Source organism: Hetaerina americana, unplaced genomic scaffold, assembly GCF_022747635.1.
Source record: "Hetaerina americana unplaced genomic scaffold, ioHetAmer1.1.p SCAF_26, whole genome shotgun sequence".
In the NCBI taxonomy this organism is placed as follows: Eukaryota; Metazoa; Arthropoda; class Insecta; order Odonata; family Calopterygidae; genus Hetaerina; species Hetaerina americana.
Window position 1 is genome coordinate 4,150,917 of NW_027286830.1, and position 18,206 is coordinate 4,169,122.

The 18,206-nt window shown below is 39.6% G+C and overlaps 1 protein-coding gene across 1 annotated transcript in view; it reads left to right on the plus strand.

Annotated features, from left to right (window-relative positions):
- LOC139689614 (trace amine-associated receptor 8b) overlaps nt 1–18,206 on the plus strand; it is a 399,431-nt gene that overhangs the window by 109,571 nt on the left and 271,654 nt on the right. The gene's annotated exons all lie outside the window — the stretch shown is intronic.

Here is an 18,206-nt window from a genome sequence, read left to right on the forward strand (position 1 = left end):
ATGGCCTGAATGTATATGTTTGTGTATATACATATATATGTATGTATTATATATATATTTATTTATATGTATGTATTTTATATATATATATATATATATATATAATGAAATATCTTGTAATCTGCTCGATACCGCCTTCCCCACTTCTCCTGTGTTCCTTTATATAGTATATGTTCCTAACCCCTTTCTTTATATCTATTTCAAGGTGAATGAATATATACATAGTATATATATAATATATTATATATATATATATATATATATATATATATATATATATATTGTGGAATTTTTGGGAACTAGTCAATATGAAACTGCTCAGATTCGTTAAATTCTTAACCCAGTCTAGTGATTCTTTTATTCTCATGATATGACGCGTCCGTTCCCCAGGCTACCCTTACCTCACACGGATTCGGCCGGTGTCATCCAGGCTTACTCCAATCTTAGACCAACGCCATGCGCATCGCTGGACTCTCGTCTCTAATAATCCTCCTTGTGTTAATTCCGTCGGATTATAGGAACCCTGGTTCTTACGTCCGCCCCACAAGCCTCGCTTCTGTTCCACTCAACCCCCAGCCTTCGGGCGGAATGTGCGTGCGCTCTATCTCCGTTAGTTTTCCGATCCAAATCTTATTCCTCTTTTGTTTCCACTCGCCTCCTTCAACAAGCTCCTCTTGTTCATTGTTCATCGGGTGGGATGATGGCTAAAAAAACGGCACCCCCCAACCCATCCCTTCCCCACCCTCCCGCGCCAAAACACTTGATCTGCAACTCACCGCGTGGTCCCCGATTCCTTCAAGGAGTTAGGGACTGCGTTGAGGGGAAGAAGGGGGCAGAGGAGGGGAGAGGGACAGGGAGGTGGCGGAAAAGGAACTCTTCCCGGCTTAACTTCTAATCCGATGTGTCCCGTTCCGTCCAACTCCTCTCGGGCAGGGATGGGAACTTTGCTTTTCTCTTCGTTCTTGTTGCGGCCGGGATTTAAGGTGGGTGGGATTAGCGTTTTATCGAAGGGGAGGCGGTATAGGCGGCCTCACAATCGAGACGCGAGCCCCGAAAAAGAGGAAAATTGAAAAAATAAATAAACCAGAATGTTCATCTCCTTAAGGTATACCTACTCCTGGAACTGAGCTGCTTGGACATTTGGGCAAGTATCCGGTTGGGTGATGCAATCCGTCGGGAGGGAAGAGGAAGGGTGAGGTGGGATTGAGGGATCACATTTTTGCGTGCGACATCTGGAAGAAGGAGAGCGATTCTTGTGAGGTGGAGGGAATTTCATTCCGGAGTATTTACAAGATTTCTCTCTTCACCCCGTGCTTGCGGGCAGCCACTTCTGCCCCTCGATGGACTCCAAATAAACCCCTTTCCTCATGTCTCCACCCTTCCCTACATATAACACACACACACACACACACACACACAAACATGCGTCCCAACCCCTTCTCTCTTCCTGTTCCCATGATAAGAGTCAAGGAAATGTTGAGGGGAGCGGACGGGTGCTGAGCCCTTATCTGGCAGCGCCAGAGGAGACTCGCCCCCGTTTGCTCCTCCGCTTGCATTCCCGCGGGACTTCTCGCCCACGCCCTTCCGGTTTAAACTTGAGATCAGAAAATGGATCCATATCTGATGCACAGGAAATTTCAATTTAGGCTTCCTAACTATCTTTAACCGAATACGACGTATATCTTTAACCAGCATCTCCCGGGAAGGAAGGGCATCAAGTTTTGGTGACTCGTGTTAAGAGATTCTTATAAATTGGAGAGGAAATTTTGGAAGATGTATGCTGATTAATACATCTATATCTACGTACTAATACCCTGAAAGCCAACGTGAGGGTGTGTAACCAAAGGGGTGTCAGGTCACCACCCGTAAAACAGAATATATCCGCATGCAAACCCAACAAACTCATGCAAACTAAATACACTCACAGAGGTGTATATAAAAAAACCATGAACACAGTAATCAACCCGAAGGTCAGCTTAGTAGGTGATGGTAGAGTTCACCCAGTATTAAGCCCGACGGCGTTTGAAATTCACACATCAAGTTCCTTTCCCTGTGCCGGTTATGGTTTCCCAGGAAGATCTGGTACCCGAAAAATCACACAGTTTGGGTGGAGCTGCATATTCCAAGGCTGGAATCGAACCCGGGCCCTTCGATGAGTAGTACAACGCTCTACCCCCTGGACTACCGCGACCCACAGAGGTGTATATATTTGTGCAAAAACCTTTTCAACTTAAACTTATGCAAAAATATATTCTGTAAACTAACATACGCATGCACCAACGAATATACCTTATGCCTACGCAGCGTTTGATCGTGTCCTGACTTGTAAATCGAATATCTTCACTATTTCTATAATGACTTAGATTCCTTACTATTATGATTCCTAGTTGCCCGGCTAAAGTACGAAAATTTGTATCTATCCGTACTGAAATCTATCTCTTTTATCTTATGTCTGTGGTCTGATCTAGCTAAATAGTGTGGGGCCATAATAACATCATTGATGTCATTGTTAAACTCATTTGCTCCGAATCATTCTAAAAGCCTCAGTCTCGCTTGTTCTCTTCGCATCTCGAGTGTCTCTCAGCCTAATTCTTCTAAAAGGCCTATCAATTTCGTCTTCTTAATGTAACAATTTTCACGAATCTGGGGGATTTTCTCTGGACTTTATCCAACTCTTTGTCAAAACTCTCCCAAGGATCTCAAATACTTGCGGCGTATTCCAAATGAAGTCTAACTAGATTGAAATGACACCTCTCTTTGACCCTCTCATTACATTTCCACGCCACCCGTTTAATGAAGCCGAGTTTCTTTAAAGCGAATCCGCATATTGTCCTCATGTGTGCTCCCCATAAAAGGCGTGGTGCTTGAACTACTCGCAAATATTTAACCTGATCGGCCGTAGTTAGCACTAAACCCTCTCCTTCATAACTTATGTCCTGCTCGCCGATTCCTTTGTTCCGAAATTTCAAAACTGCGTATATGCCTATTTTAAGTACTAATCCCCATTTCTTGCACCAATCTGATATTGTGTATAAGTCTCTAGAGAGTAGCTCGCAATCTGATGGGCTCCTTATATCACCGTGTCGTCAGCAAATAATATCAGACAGCCACTGACGCGTGAGCTAAAGTCATTAATGTATATTAGGAATAGAATCGTCCCTATTTCACTTCCCTGGGGGACGCCTAAAGTAAGATTTAGATCCGTTAAGCACAACCCATCGATTACTACTATTTGTTTTCAATTTGCCAAAAAGTCTCTAATCCAAAATATTATCTTCTCGTTGATACCATTACATTTATGTTTGCGCAACTTTTTATTGTGCGGGAGTTTATCGAAGGCTTTCTTGAAACCCAGAAATTCTGCATCGAATCGCATGTTGTTTTCTCCGGATATAAGTATATCGTGAATGAAAAGGCCCAATTGTGTTTCGCAAGATGTGTTCTTCCTTAATCCATGCTGGTTTTCACTAAGTATTTTCCTACTATCAAGAAATCTCATAATTTTACTGACAATGTTGTGTTATGATATTGTAAAAGAGATCGATGTTAAAAAAATGGGTTGGTAATTGGTTGGTTTCTCGCTATCGCCCCCTAAGGTACTCAGCCTTCTTCTATTGATTTAAAAAAACACTGTAAAAACAGGTAAATATCTTAAGCTAATTCCTTCACCTATTCTAGCAGGTTTTCTTTCTTGATCAGTGTTGTGTCACTCATATGTTCCCCGGGTGGGCGTGGAAGCTCGTTTGGTGCGTTTATACTCGTATCTTTACTGTAGATGCTCAGGAAAACCTTTTTTTATTAATATTTGCCTTTTTTACGCTGCCTGTAATAAGCGCGCCGTTTTCCGTCTTTAAAGAATGTATAGTTGGACGTTTACCCTGTATTTCTCCAACGGAGGACCAGAATGACTTTGGATTATCCTCCAGATATTCGCATAGGATTTCAAATTTGAAGGATCGTCTGGCTTTACGCATGATACTTTTTTATTTTACCATGACATTCTTTTAGTTTTTATTTGGATTTATTCACATAAATTACGCCGCTACTCTTGAAACTCTTTAAAAAAGATGATAGTCGCCTTCTTTGCTTTTTAATGCCGAACTGATTTCTCCGTCGTACTATCTAGGCTACTTACTGTCGCATTCGAGTTTGAATTAAATGTACGTCTTCATTCCTTCATGAATAATATTTTTAAAATATTTCCATGTGCTCTCTGTATTGGTTGTCAGGGTTTTTGTCTTCAATTCTGATAATTCGTTTTTTAAATATCTCGTTAAAATTTACTTGCTGAGTAAAAATACATATTTTACATTTATCTTTATTTACTTTCATGAATTTAGTTTTTAATTCTTTAAGAATAGCTTTGGGGTCACTAATACCGTCCATTATTTCAATTTTTGCAATGATTTTGGGCGTAGAAGTCACGAAGATGTCAAGCAAAAACGGCCCCTTGCAGGTGACTTGCAATTTGTTCTAAAGAGTGCTTAGCGAAAGCACAGAGAAGTATATTTCTGGGTAGGAATCTATTTTTGGTAGAATTATATTCGCGGTAGTACATGTGTTAGAGTGAGTGATACGCACTCGGCTCAACTCCTCTGCGAGTGATTGATTATTGATTATGCACTGACACGCCAAATATTAACTAGGTAAACCACAATGATTTTCGTTCTTATGCAAAGTGGATATACTAGATGATATTCACCTCATTTACCGAAGCGTCGCTCCAATAGTGTTAACTGTGGTTATAATCATGAAATTCTTGTTTAAAATGTTAGTTATCTCATTCACCATCGCTGCTAAGGCTTACCATCTTACCCTTTATATCTCGCCAGCTGTGATAACTGACTAATTAAGGAGTGATTTACGTTCAGGATATCATCATTTAGATGTCTAGAATTTACAATATTTAGATTATAGCCATGCATCTTCAGATTGCGACAGTTTAATTAGCTCGTTTTGATTTTTTTATAATTTACTCGCATATTTTGCACGTTTTTGGTGTGAAACATTCATATGCCAATTTTCCCCATCTTTTCTGCAATCGTGGTTTTACTTGAAATGAATACGTTAATAAAGTTTAGATCCGTGATGAAACTCAATTTTGCATGCCGACATATATGCACATGTGCCCTTAGCCTCCATCTCTTGGAAAGCAAACAACCATCACTAATTTCAAAATACATATTTGCATATTAATTTTATAATTACCCCCTTACATTGTATTTTTTATGCCCTGTTGATCGGGAATATTCTTATTTCAAATGTTCGGTAGGATTGAACTATCATCATATCCTCATCACCCATATTTAAAAAGTCATATTACAGATGCCTCCGGTTAAAATCAAATTGAACATAATTACCGATTATTATCCAATTAATCCGCGGTCATTCACCGACTTTTGCTTCTTTTTATGGAAACCTCGTCCTAAATTCATAAATTATAACGGTGTATCAAATATGAAATTTGAATTTACACCAAGCATTGAAATACCTCTCTTTTCGGCGTTTGGACGAGCTGGAAAATTAAATTAAGGAAAATAAATATATTAATAAATGACAATTTAGCTTTTTTTGCCGTATGGGATAATCGGAGATTAGCATAGCAGGTTTAAGCTACGCCATAAAATTGTTACGCTCCTTGGCCTGACTCCTGCGAAATAAGTGGAGTTGCATGCTGTGTTTATGCTTAAGTTATGAAATAAAGCATTTTATGTAGTATTTATATTCTTACTTTATCCACTTATGTTATGCGTACACCATCTCAATATTTGGATGGAGGGTTTGATTACTTTTCACATAATGATAGCAACAAGAAAATTATCAAGTTATTTTCATACGACTGATTTAATGGTATATCGTTTTGAGTTAAGTTAAATTAACGTGATCATTTTGCCAACACATTGTAAAATTATCTTTGCATTATAGCAAATGAGTTCACTTTGAATAATTGTTGTACACTTCACATATCTCTGTGGCGTATTTCTCTATGGATTATTCAATTATTGTCGAAGGGCTAAAACCTGGTTCACCCAAAAATAACTATGAAAAATATTCAAAAGGTTAATCGATGGATTCATCTCCGACAGTTGTAAAAGAAAAGTCATCGATAAATTGTAGAGAGGTAGACCACCCAACTTACGATTCATGAAACAGGCAAAGGAAGTCTGGAAGCATATAAATTGAGCATAGAAAAAATTTCTGTGAAGAAAGTAGAAGGTTGTGTAAGAGAAATAGGGATGACAGTTTCTGAGACTTCAATAATCCTGTCGCGTAACGATCGTGATATCGAGTGGTGGCATTGATTCTGTTATTCACAAAAACGATTTCAGCCGTAGTTCGACATGTGCTGTGTGAGAAACGCTTTTTGTAGTTTGGTGAGCATAATTGTCAACAATAATTCATTTTTATTTGGTGTTATCAAAATGATCACTCTGATGACTGAAGCAAAAATTCATTTTTAACACAAATACTGTTTTAATTATTTCTATCCAACCGTATTGTAGTCCAGTGGATAGAACAATGAACTGCTGAACGGAGGGTCTTGGGTTCGATTCCAGGGCAAGGCACTCTGGGCACCTGCAGCTCCACCCAGGCTATGTGATTTTTCGGGTACCAGGTCTTCCTGGGAAACCATAACCGGCACAGGGAAAGGAACTGGCCCCCCTACCCTGATGTTTGAATTTCGCAAGCCGTCGGGCTTAGTACTGGGTGAACTCTACCATCACCTACCAAACCGACCTTCGGGTTGATTACTGCGTTTATGGCTTTTATGTATATATATATATATATATATATATATATATATATATATATATATATATATATATATATATATATATATATATATATTCCCTTGCCTATGACTTTTAAAAATGTAGAAAAGAGTGTATGCGCCTCGTATTTTCCATAAAATTCCTAATCTCATTCAGCGGATAAGAAGTGAAAAATAAGATAAAACTTGAAGATTTGTTCGACATTTCGGCCCCCTTGAAGAAAAAAACAAGCGTTAAATCCGTCGTAGGCCGACGTGTCCTTTGAAGCGAAACTCGGGAAACCCCGCAGATTCCCCTCCGTAATCGAATACAGCAGACTTCATTCGCCTGACAATGCGCTCCAAATTCCTTCCTCAGGGACGTCCCAAATACTCCTCCCCTTGCATGTCCTACTTCTTTACACACCTACCCAAACCCGCTCTTCCTCTCCCCTTTCCAGGCATCTTCACCTCCTCCCCCATTTCGCGCCATGACACCCTCCTGTCGCCTAGGCCCGACAGTCAGTCGGTGATCCTCTCTCACTCTAATTCGATTCGTTTTCCATGGCGAAGAGGTGGGGGAGGCGCCGTCGACCCCAGGGCTCTAGTTCCCCAAGCTTCACCGACTCGGCCCAAAAACCCCGCTCCCACCTTCCTCCCCCCTCTTCTTGAGGAGAAAATGGGGCCTTCCCACCACCGCAGCCACGAGTTCCCTTTCTCGCTTTCACAAACCACGAGAAAACTCCTCACTGCCTTCTTTCTGCCTGCCCTCTTTCACCCTCAACTGACAACCCTTTCGCGTTCCTATGTTGCGCGGCCATCAAAGGTATAAACTTCCCCATTCGCCCTTAGATACCTGCTCGTAGGACAGAACTTAGTGCGGAGGAAGGCGCTACCAAATATCTTGGAAGCAACTATCCTGACTGGCAAAGAAAATGGCGAAGCTGTTAGTCACAGTGTTAGTTAGCGAGCATTCAATGTCCAATATAATAAAACTTGGTTCTTTACTTATATTAATATCTAATTCTTTAAGTTACTAAGCAAACAAAAATAAAAGTACATCCATTTAGCGTCGACACGCTTTTGCCAGCGGTTTTTCCACGACTCGTAGGGTCTCTGGTAGGCGGATTCTTGAAGGTCCTTCAGAGTACACGTACAAGCTTCTTTGACGGCACTTAGGGTCTCAAGGTGGTGTCCTTTGAGATAGGATTTGATTTTTGGGAATAGGAAAAAGGCTGCTGGTGCCAAGTTGGAACTGTAAGGGGGTTGGGAAATCAGCGCGATACCGTACCAGGTCTTCAACTCGATTCTGCTCTTTGTCGTCCGTCGAGACCTTCGGGACGATTTTAGCGCAGATCTTTTGCATCGCCAAATTTTCAATGATAATGGTGTGCCCTATCATCTTATCAATTCCAAAAAGATCTACAATCATGCGCATACTTAACCTACGGTTTGAATTCAGCACTTCACGCACACGTCAGGATTAAATTGTTACCAATACTTTTATACAAACCTTGTCTGTGTGTGTGTATATATACGTATACATTGATTATAGTTATTTATTTTTATCATAAATCCATGCAAATTAGATATGTATTGTTATAAATTTTTCTTAGCCATAAAGTATTTTGAAAATTATATCATAGGTATTTGTAGTCGAAAACAGAGTATATGATTATTAGAAAATTTAGTCAGCATGTTAATTTTAGTGTATAGTGTCTGCCTTTCAGTATCAACAATGATTCCTGGCAATAAATCCACGGCTGTAGATTTATTGAGATTTCCCAAGTTCTTGTATTTTAACAAACATAATTATGAACCATTTTATGGAATACACAAAACCATAAACATTCTTCTCTGCTTCTCTGCAACAAAGTTCGTCTAGCGGATAACCTGGGCAACGCTGCGGACCGGAATAGAGAGGAGAGTGTTCGCCTAGCAAAGTAGGGGTCCTAAAAGAGTTAGCTTGTTCGATAGGACATATGTTTATACGCTCAAGGGATTGGTTAGATTCTCTCTTCGCATAGCTCTTTCACCCGCGTGGGTATATTTTCCTCTCGAAGCGTCGTTTAGTCTCTTCCGTTGATAAGGCTACCTCTTCGGTCGCAGGTGAAGTTTAATGGAATGATAGTTGGAAGGTATTGGCGATGCCGCGGGGCTTCCTCGGGATAATAGACATTATTTCGATAGGATCTCATCTCTCTCTCTCTCACTAAATGAAATATCTCTCTTCGTTTAAGGCGTATATATACTTCTATACCTAGTAATTCTAAAATTATGGACTTATAGAACAATTTTTTTGTCCTGATCATTGTCAAATAAGAGATCACATGCAGAAAATCCATTTTATTTTGCTTGATGATTTTGCTTTGGAAGTCTCAAAAATGTTTTGAATATGAATAATTTTAGGTATTCCAACTTCGTTTAAAAGTTTATAGAACAACGTTTAATTAAAAAATCTACAGCTATAAAGTCAATTGCACCGATGTAATACTGCCAAGTTACAAAGAAGAAAAACGGTATGTTGTTGACCTGACAAGAGACAAGGTGATTTCCTGTGTCTGTCATTCGTAATACTGCATTTCGTTTTGAATGTCTGAACTTCAGAGCTCAAAATGTAATCTTTCGTTTCTTTTCTCACTGCTAGTTACTATTGAAACTGAGCTGCATAAAATGATAACGTTTTATTTTTCTGTACATTTTGATGAGTTTGCACGTAACTTTAACTTTATTTATTCCAACTATTTATTTTGTAATAATTATTTTACTTGATCCCGGAATGGATCTGGAAATTAACGGGAATATTAATTTAAACCTGAATGCATACCATTCATCAAAGGACTTTTACATTTTTAATGATGGTTGTATTCCAGAAAAATTAGTTTTCGTTTTAAGATGGCACTGATGGTCCGCGGGTTTACCTTTGTTTGGACCAACCTTTAGTGCTGATGAAAATGATTCATTGCTCAGCGATTTATAATTTCCATCTTTTTTATCCACCGTTAAACTCGGCACCCCGTTTTATGAATTTGGAAGTAAACCACTACTTTAATCCCAGTTATGTCCTCACTTAATGAAGAAACTTAAGTTAGACGATTCTGTCTCACTACGTATCGTTTCAGTACGCTCTAAATTACTGAACTCTTAATATTTTTATTTGTATGACCACTGGGTCTCTGCCGCGAAAGAGATCGCCATTGTGGACCGCTGGTCTCTGCTGCGTAATGTCATGAAAGTACTCCTTCAGTCATTGTAGTTCGGCCTTCCTAGCCTTTCTCTCCCGCTCCCCTTGTACTCCGCCCCTCTCTCCTCACTTCTCTCTCGATCTCCTCTCGTCTTTGATCTCGAGTAAAGAGAGAATGCTTCTCATCGAAACTTTACAACTGTGGAAGTTGCATCTACCCCTCCCATCTCTGCATCTTCCTCCACTTCCCCTAAGCGACTTGCGGGTCGTTCATCCCCACCCCTCAACCTCCCCTAACCACCCCCCGACTCAGGAGCCTTTCATCTCTGGTCTCCTCTTCCTAAAAACTCCCTTACCCCAAAGGGGCGAGGGTGCCGAAGCCCCAGGGGAAGTCGCATCGAATCATACCGACGCCACAGCTTCCCGCAGGGGATTCGGCTCCGCCTACCGGGAGACCCTCGCTCCCGGAGACGGAATTAAATGCTCTGGAAGAGATTCTTCGCGCCACATCGGTGGATGGACCGCTCGGGGTGTTTGCGATAGAGTGGGTGGGTGTGGGCAAGAGGGAGGGGTGAGGATGTATACCGTGGAGCGTTGTGTGGGGAAGGGTTGACGACGCGATGGGGTATGGCGGTGGGAGGATGGCTAAAGGGGAACGGCGTCCATTTGCGGACAATGGTCGCGCATTAGTCGACCTCTCGTGGGTGGAATGTGGGACGAGCAGAAAATAGCAAGGAGTGGTTGAAGAGGTATGGACGGAGGCAGAAGGTGAGAAAGAAATTTACGGGGGGTGCTGCGAAGGAAAAGGAAGACGGGGGACTCTCGACAAGGAAATGGATGGAAAAGAAACCTTGGTGAACATAGTTTAGTTAGACATTGAGTACAAAAGAGGGAGGACAAGGCTGATGATGGCTTAAATGAAATATTACTACAATTTAATCACTCAAACTCTTCCGTTGAGTGATTTACATCTCAAAAAATAATACAATCACTACAGAAATGATTTTATGCGTGATCATGATAAAGTTGTATTAAAGCACGAGTTGATTTTGAAAAGGATAATAATATATCAGAGTATCATTAAGTAAATTTCTTTTAATTTGCCGGGATTTTAAGGGATGAATATATTTGATATTATATTTTCACGCGATGACTTCAAATTGTATTAGATTTTTCTCCAGTACTCTTTCAGAGGTAACGATATATTGTATCTTTTGAAGGCGATGCAAGAAAAGTATCCCTTCACGGAAAAGCATTAATCGTGCATTCATAAGGTAGTAAAATATTTACTGCGGAAGCGCCGAAAGAAATAAGGGAGATACGACTACGAACGCACCAAACGTCCCATTTCTTTGAGACAATTCTGCTAACTATCCCTACGATCTATAAATAATGTCGTAGTAAGAGCTTTTATAACAAGGAAGAGGAAAAAAAGATTTGTTTTCATCACTAATCTATGATATCCCTGGCCTCCTACGCTCCATGCATAACCTTAAGAAAACTCGGAAAAAAAACCCTGTGGTGTACTGCGCTCGCAACAATGTGGCAGTTTAAAAATAAAGACGGTTATCCGTAAAGAGAGGGACAGCGTTAAATGACACCGGAAAACGCAATAGAGCGAGAGGATATAAAAAATAAATGCGACACGAGAATGGAAGCAAGAGAAACGGCGGTTTTCTGTGGAGTGCTTGCTGCAGGACGTTTGGGTTTTTTTTTTTAGTTTTAAAACGGTCCTCTGAATGAAAGAATTAAGGTCAGCTGCTTGGTCCCAGAGGAGTCCCTGGGGAGCCTGGGGGAAGGGGGTGAGAAGAGGGTCGAGGGGAAACGGAGAAGAGCAACGGGAAAGACGAGGGTGAAGGAGTCTAGGGCGGCTCTTTTCCCTGCGTTTCTCCCTCAAAGGTGAAGGTTATCACAGTGCCCATGGTACTGAAATCTTTCAGCATGGTCATCCACCCTTCCCACTCACAATAAAAATTAAGTGGCCTCACTCCTCCCCGAGCAGGTATGGAGGTAGTCCGAGAGATGCAGTCGTTTTGGAGAGGGAGGGCCCATGTTAGTATGTCCTGATTTTCAAAAGATGCGGGAGTTGATGATAGGGACTTGAAGTGGAGGCGTAAAGAAAAGATTTGCGAAAAATTCATATGGAGCTGAGTTTTGTATGGTTCTGAGGCCTGGTCGTTGAGGGAAGAAGGCAAGCGTAGATTGGAGGCTTTCTAGACGTGGGTTCAGAAAAATGGAGAAAATAAAATGAGCGGAGAGGAAAAAAAACAATGAAGTTGTGGGCATGGTTGGGGAAGAGAGAAGGTTGCTGAATAAATTCGAAGAGATGAAAAATGGACGCGGGAGATATTTGAGGGAAACATTAATAATGATGAATGTAATAGGAGGGAGAATATTGGGGGGGTAATGTTATATTATGTCTTGTCAGGGAGGATTATAAGTGTCTCACAGCATGTTATCTCTAGAATAATGGAAAACCCAACGTGACAGTTAGACTATTTACTGGTAATAGCGTTGCGTCTAAGACACGGCGGTGCGGTCACTAAGATTTTCTTTCTGAGAGATCTCGGGTCTATTCTACTTCCGTAATCGCGGAGGAAATAGAGCACGTGGGAGCGCGACATCAACGACGGATTCGTCATGTCCCTCTCCCCTTTTTTCTCTCTCGCTTCAATTTTCGCTGTTTTTCATCGTCGCTGATGGGTGGCGGGGGTGAGAGGAGCATGGTTGGATGAGGGACTGCGGTAGGTGTTGGTGCGGTGCACTTCAAAGCTAACGAAGGTGCAAAAGCTCTGCAGCCCCCCCCTTCCCGGTGCCCTTCACTTTTCGGCCGCCACCTCCTCCGCCTCCCTTAACCCGTCACCCTCAGATCCAAGCCTGCCCCACCCCATTCGCCGCCCACTACCTCACCCTCGTTTAGTGGTCTTTGTGCCCGTTGCATTAGGATGCTGCCGCGTGGCCTATATTTTTGGACACGGGAGGAATTTCCGTCGGATATCATCTTTACGGGAGGAGGCGTGGGAGGAAGGAGGAGAGATTGCATCGTCCTCTTCGCGTCTTTAATTCCCCACGGAAACCTATTCGGTCGTCGGTGGTGCTCAAATTTAACTGCCGGCCTCCCGAAATGTCAACCTGCCCGCAATTTTTTTTTTATCGGCGGTGTTTCAATAAGTCAGTATCGTTTAGTCATCATGCTTTTACCATGGGTCAGTCGTAAACAATTTTATCATCTATCAAATGCACATTTTTTAAGCCTCTCATGTGATAGTTCTGAATAGACTTAATTTTTCCCATTTCCTACGTGAGTTCCCGACTCAGCTAAAAAAATATGTACTATGTCTGGAGGAATTCCATTTTAAAATAATGAATGGCCAAGCCTTGCACATACACCATCAATATATACTGCAGAGTTCCAAGAAATGTTTGTACCTACTGGGCTTTATGCACCTTTATTTCATTTTCAATATTGCGGATGTGTTCGAGAGTTCTATGGAAATAATGATAAAGAATTATCTCCTGTGTATTTCATAAATTTATGTGAATTTTAATTTCAATTCCTCATTTTTTTACCTCATATTGTTAATACTATAGAAATATATTTTTACTTATCCTCTGGATTAACTAATGTGTAAAATTTTAGGTTTCTTCAAATATATTAATACAACAATATAGAATTAAATAACTCCTTGCTTTGTAAATAGCCTTAACTGGCTATACTTATGACAGAATTTGATATTTTACAACTTCCTATTTCCCGAAGGTTAGTTTTCTACCGTACTTTTATCTTAAAACAATCTACACGGAATCAAACGTAGGATAAGGTATATATTATCAACTGCTACATGTATTAAACAAATAAAAATTCTTTGAATTTAATGCAAATATTAGCATCAGGTTAAAGGAATAGAGAAGAGACTGATATTCTTTAGCATTACAAATGAAAGATTCATTTTGTTCTAAATAATAAGTTATTACCTATCTCACCAATACTAAAAACGACGTCAAAGAGTAAAAATAAGCGCTCCTTTGATTTGATAAAAGCTTAATTTCAGGTTTTTGTGAATGATCAAGAATATCAATGTATTGCAGGGAGATTCGTGCTCTCCTTCTCAAAGGTATTATCACCGAGATTTATTTTCCATGTCAACATGTCATAAATAGAATAGTAACCGATGTCGGGGCTTTAAAACTCAGGCAGAATTTACGCCCTGACCGCTTCCGAACTGCTCCGAACCATCAATTCAAACAATCGGAATCCACTTTATCGACGAAATCTCCAACATCTCAACCCCTTCACCTCACACCCGATTTCTTTCTCGTGGAAAAGAAATGGGTTCAACGACCGTGGAAATTTTGTTCCCCTTGACTCCTACCCGTTCCTATCCCGGTAGATCACCCATTTTGTTCACAGTAATGGACAGGGAAGGTGCTCTCAAAAGCCTTTGATCGTCAACCAACAAAGCAAAGTTCCAATGAATTTCTTTCTATTCCATCCAAAATTCGTATTCATGCGGAAGAGGTAATCCAACAAAACAGCCAAAACTTTCCTTGGAATTAATTTGAGGTTATTTGCATACCTTTTTTTTTCTTTTGTAATTCAACCTCAAAATTTTTCTGCTCTGCCTGTTCCTTACGTTGATAAAATTTTATCAAGATTGACACGAAAGGATTCCCTTGAAATGCTAACGGATTGTAGTAATTTATTCATTGTTTTCATATAAATGGATGCATAAGTGTTGGAAGCTGCTGTTTGTTACATCTTTTGCTTGGAAAAGACCGTGAAAATGTTGATTGAAGCTTCCCTTTTTGAAATATATAATGATGGATTGCATATTTTTGAGTGACTAAAATGAAATTTATTTTTATCTCAGATACATTATTATTTTATTAAATTTCATGCATCAATCAGACCATTTTATCTGAAATTGTATCGTCTGTCGTGTGTCTGTTAAAGATTATCTTACGAGTTATTTATTGGAACTGTAATCACCAATGCAAATATTGATTTGATAGGTAAAAATAGCTTTCCTCAGTTTTAACCTTCAATAATGTCTAAAATAATGAATTTTGGAAATTGGCAAATTTCATATTATTGTATTGATGAAATGTCACAGTAATGGCTGTATCGGGGAAAACGTATAAAACAATCAACCTCAAAGGTTTAAGAGGATTTCTAAACGTCTTAATTGACACTGAATTTATGAACGTCAAATTAGCAGGCAAGTGCCACTATATCATCAAATTATCAATCACCGAGGAACGGAATGACAGAATTGGACTTATAAGTATAAGTTGTAGTTTTTTTTGTGTCCATCTTCAATCGATTTCTTATTCTTGCACGGGAAAATAAATTTTCTTCATCGGTCATTGATCTGTCATTCATTTCCTGTATTTCCAACCATTGCAAATTGATAAATGTGCTATTTAAGAATAAATTATAAATGGTGTCATTATATTTATGTCATAGGAGATAGGGAGGGTCTCAATTAATAATTCGCCTGCAAGTGATGGATTAAATATGTTAAGTTTAACCACTGTGTGACAGGTCAATATGAAGTACTGCGCGATCAAAACCGTGTTTCAAACTGCTTGACCCGAAACTATTGTTTCGACTACTGGTATTGTCTTTTCCTATTGCTCCAAATCCTTCATTGCTCAAATCACAGTCATTGTGCACGAGGACAGGCATTGATGGTAATAAAAAATCGCGAATATCCGTAGAGGAGCGCATAAAACTCCCGCAATCGGCCATCAAAAGGGGGGCGAGACTGGAGGAGATCCGTTAAGCGGGCAGATGACTTAGACCGAGACACCTTTACGCCTAGCCTAAAGTGCGCGCGTTGCCATTTCAATCCCTTTTGATCTAAACGGCAGGCCTCGCTGCGCGTCGACCTGTATTGGAGCGCGACAAATTTGAACCCCATGATCGGATTTACGCCGTGCATTCCACTCCCTCCCTCGAAACCCTCCTTGCAAGCTTGTTGGTGGACGACGACGTTTAGCAGCAAGCCCTGAATAAAAGGTTTTTTTTTAAATTACGCCCAATCGCGTTTAAAAGCCCGTATCAGTGACCCCGTTCACGTACTACTAAAGTATCTGCATGGTTTTCTAGCGTGGAATACCAGTGGGTATCGGATCAGTTTACTGACCCGCTTATTCCGCTGTGCATCGCCCTCGCTGACTAACCCTAAGGTCGCGTGTTGGAATGGCGCCTCGGGAACGAATGTTTTGCTGTAGTACAATTGATTTTTCTGTGTCGAATTTAGGATTCCACGAGGCCCAACCATCATAGTTAAACCCAATCATTTGCACGCCTAAGTACAGCTACGAGCTTGGTGCCATTAAAGCTCAAAATATTACATTGTTGCAACGATTAAGCTACGAAGAAAATATTATTTTATTTCCTACATAGGATGCGGACTTAAAATCTCTTCTTCATAAATGAATAATCTCTACTGGAGATAAAACGGTGGCTTTCTGCCACAATCACCGCTGAACATTATTTTCTATGCATGTAATAGCAGAAATAGGGAATACGTTTAGGAAAAACCTCACAAATGCTGTGGTATACACATATCCCTATTGATAGTTTATAAATTAAAAAAATAAAATACAAAATTCAAAAACTTTTGTTAGTTTATAAAATGCAATATGCTTAGCATTTTTTAATCAAAAGGACGTGATCCATAGTTTCTTACCTTTTTTATCAGCTAGAAATATTTATATTGTCGTTTGTTATAAGCTTGATTATTCCCACCTTATGGCCTTTGATGAAAATTGATATAAAGCCGTATGTCCGTTGTATCTCTCAAATGTTCCCCAGACTCTCGAAAATAAAAATTTCTTTGTGATTTCAGATTTTTGAGCTTGATAGTTTTGATATTTTCTATATTTTGTTGGAGTAAATGAAACAAAAATATTTTAAACACTTCTGAACTGATATTTTTGTGCTCTGACTTTGTTTTACCACGGATATAATGATATGTTGGAGGAAAAGAGGGCACTTTTATGAGTTGCGTGTCAAAAGCACCGATTTCAGTTGAGAGTTTATATACTCTAAACGCTGAAATGTTTTTCACTAATGTGAATACAGTCAAAAGGAATTAATAAAATATAAAAAGCCAATTTAAATATAAACAATTGATTCATTTGAAGTTACTTGTATCATATAATTTTTAGATTTTTGGGGCTACTCCATCCATTGAAAATCTATGCACACATTGCCCCCCCTTATTGGCCTTGATAATCATTCTTTCTTTATAAATATCGGCTGTAATTAGCCATGTTTACCTACTGTCAATGACTACTGTTAACGACATATAGTTCGAAAAAGAATAGTTTTCTACATTTAAATACTGGCTTTTCCCACGGGATTTGCCTTTTTGTTCACCGATGAGACCAAATAAGGTAAAGGTCTTCAGCTCGGGCACGGCATCCATGGGCATTTTTTGTCAAAGCTACTCACTAATGTTAACTATATACAAATATTCATTCAATATATCACTCTAAAAGTTAGACCTCCAAGAGAAGACAATATTTTGACATAATGCATCTCCCAAGGCAAACTTAACGAAAAGATAATGCTCATTTAATTCGAGTTAGTTCATATAGGCAGATAACGGTTGATAATGACTAATGATAATGTTTAATATTTATATTCTGTCATCGTAAGATATATATATGCCGTGATAAAGTATGTTGCAATTATTAAAGAATATTTGGTGCAAAATTCTGATGAATGGTTATTCTAAATGACTACGATTGAATTAAATTTTGTTCCTGACAGTAGAATTCTAATTATGCCCTTCCAAATTCCAGATAACTAATTTTCTGTCATTTTGTGCATCACGAAATTGAGTAGAGAAAAATTTGCATTATGAAATATTTGAGAAGGTGTAACATCCTAACATTTGTTCAATAATGCCCACCAAAAATCATAATTAATTATATTAATATGAATGCTCAATAAGTGTTCTCTACGGCAAAGTTTCATAGTAATACTAGAGTGTTATATTTATCACTCAAGAAAAATCCTCCATTAATACGAGTGAAAAACCTTTTTATGAAGAATTGCACGTTATTTTCCAAAGCAAACTTTTGCCCATCCAAAGGGTCATCTTTCTGTTCTCTGTTTTCCGAGTGCTGCAGAATATTGTCCTGGTTAAGGGCACTACATCCGTTCCGCATTCCATTAAGCTGAGATGGTAATGTTGGATTTATCAAAACAGCCGCCATCCTACTTTCCAAGGCTCTCCGCCACCTCTCCAACTC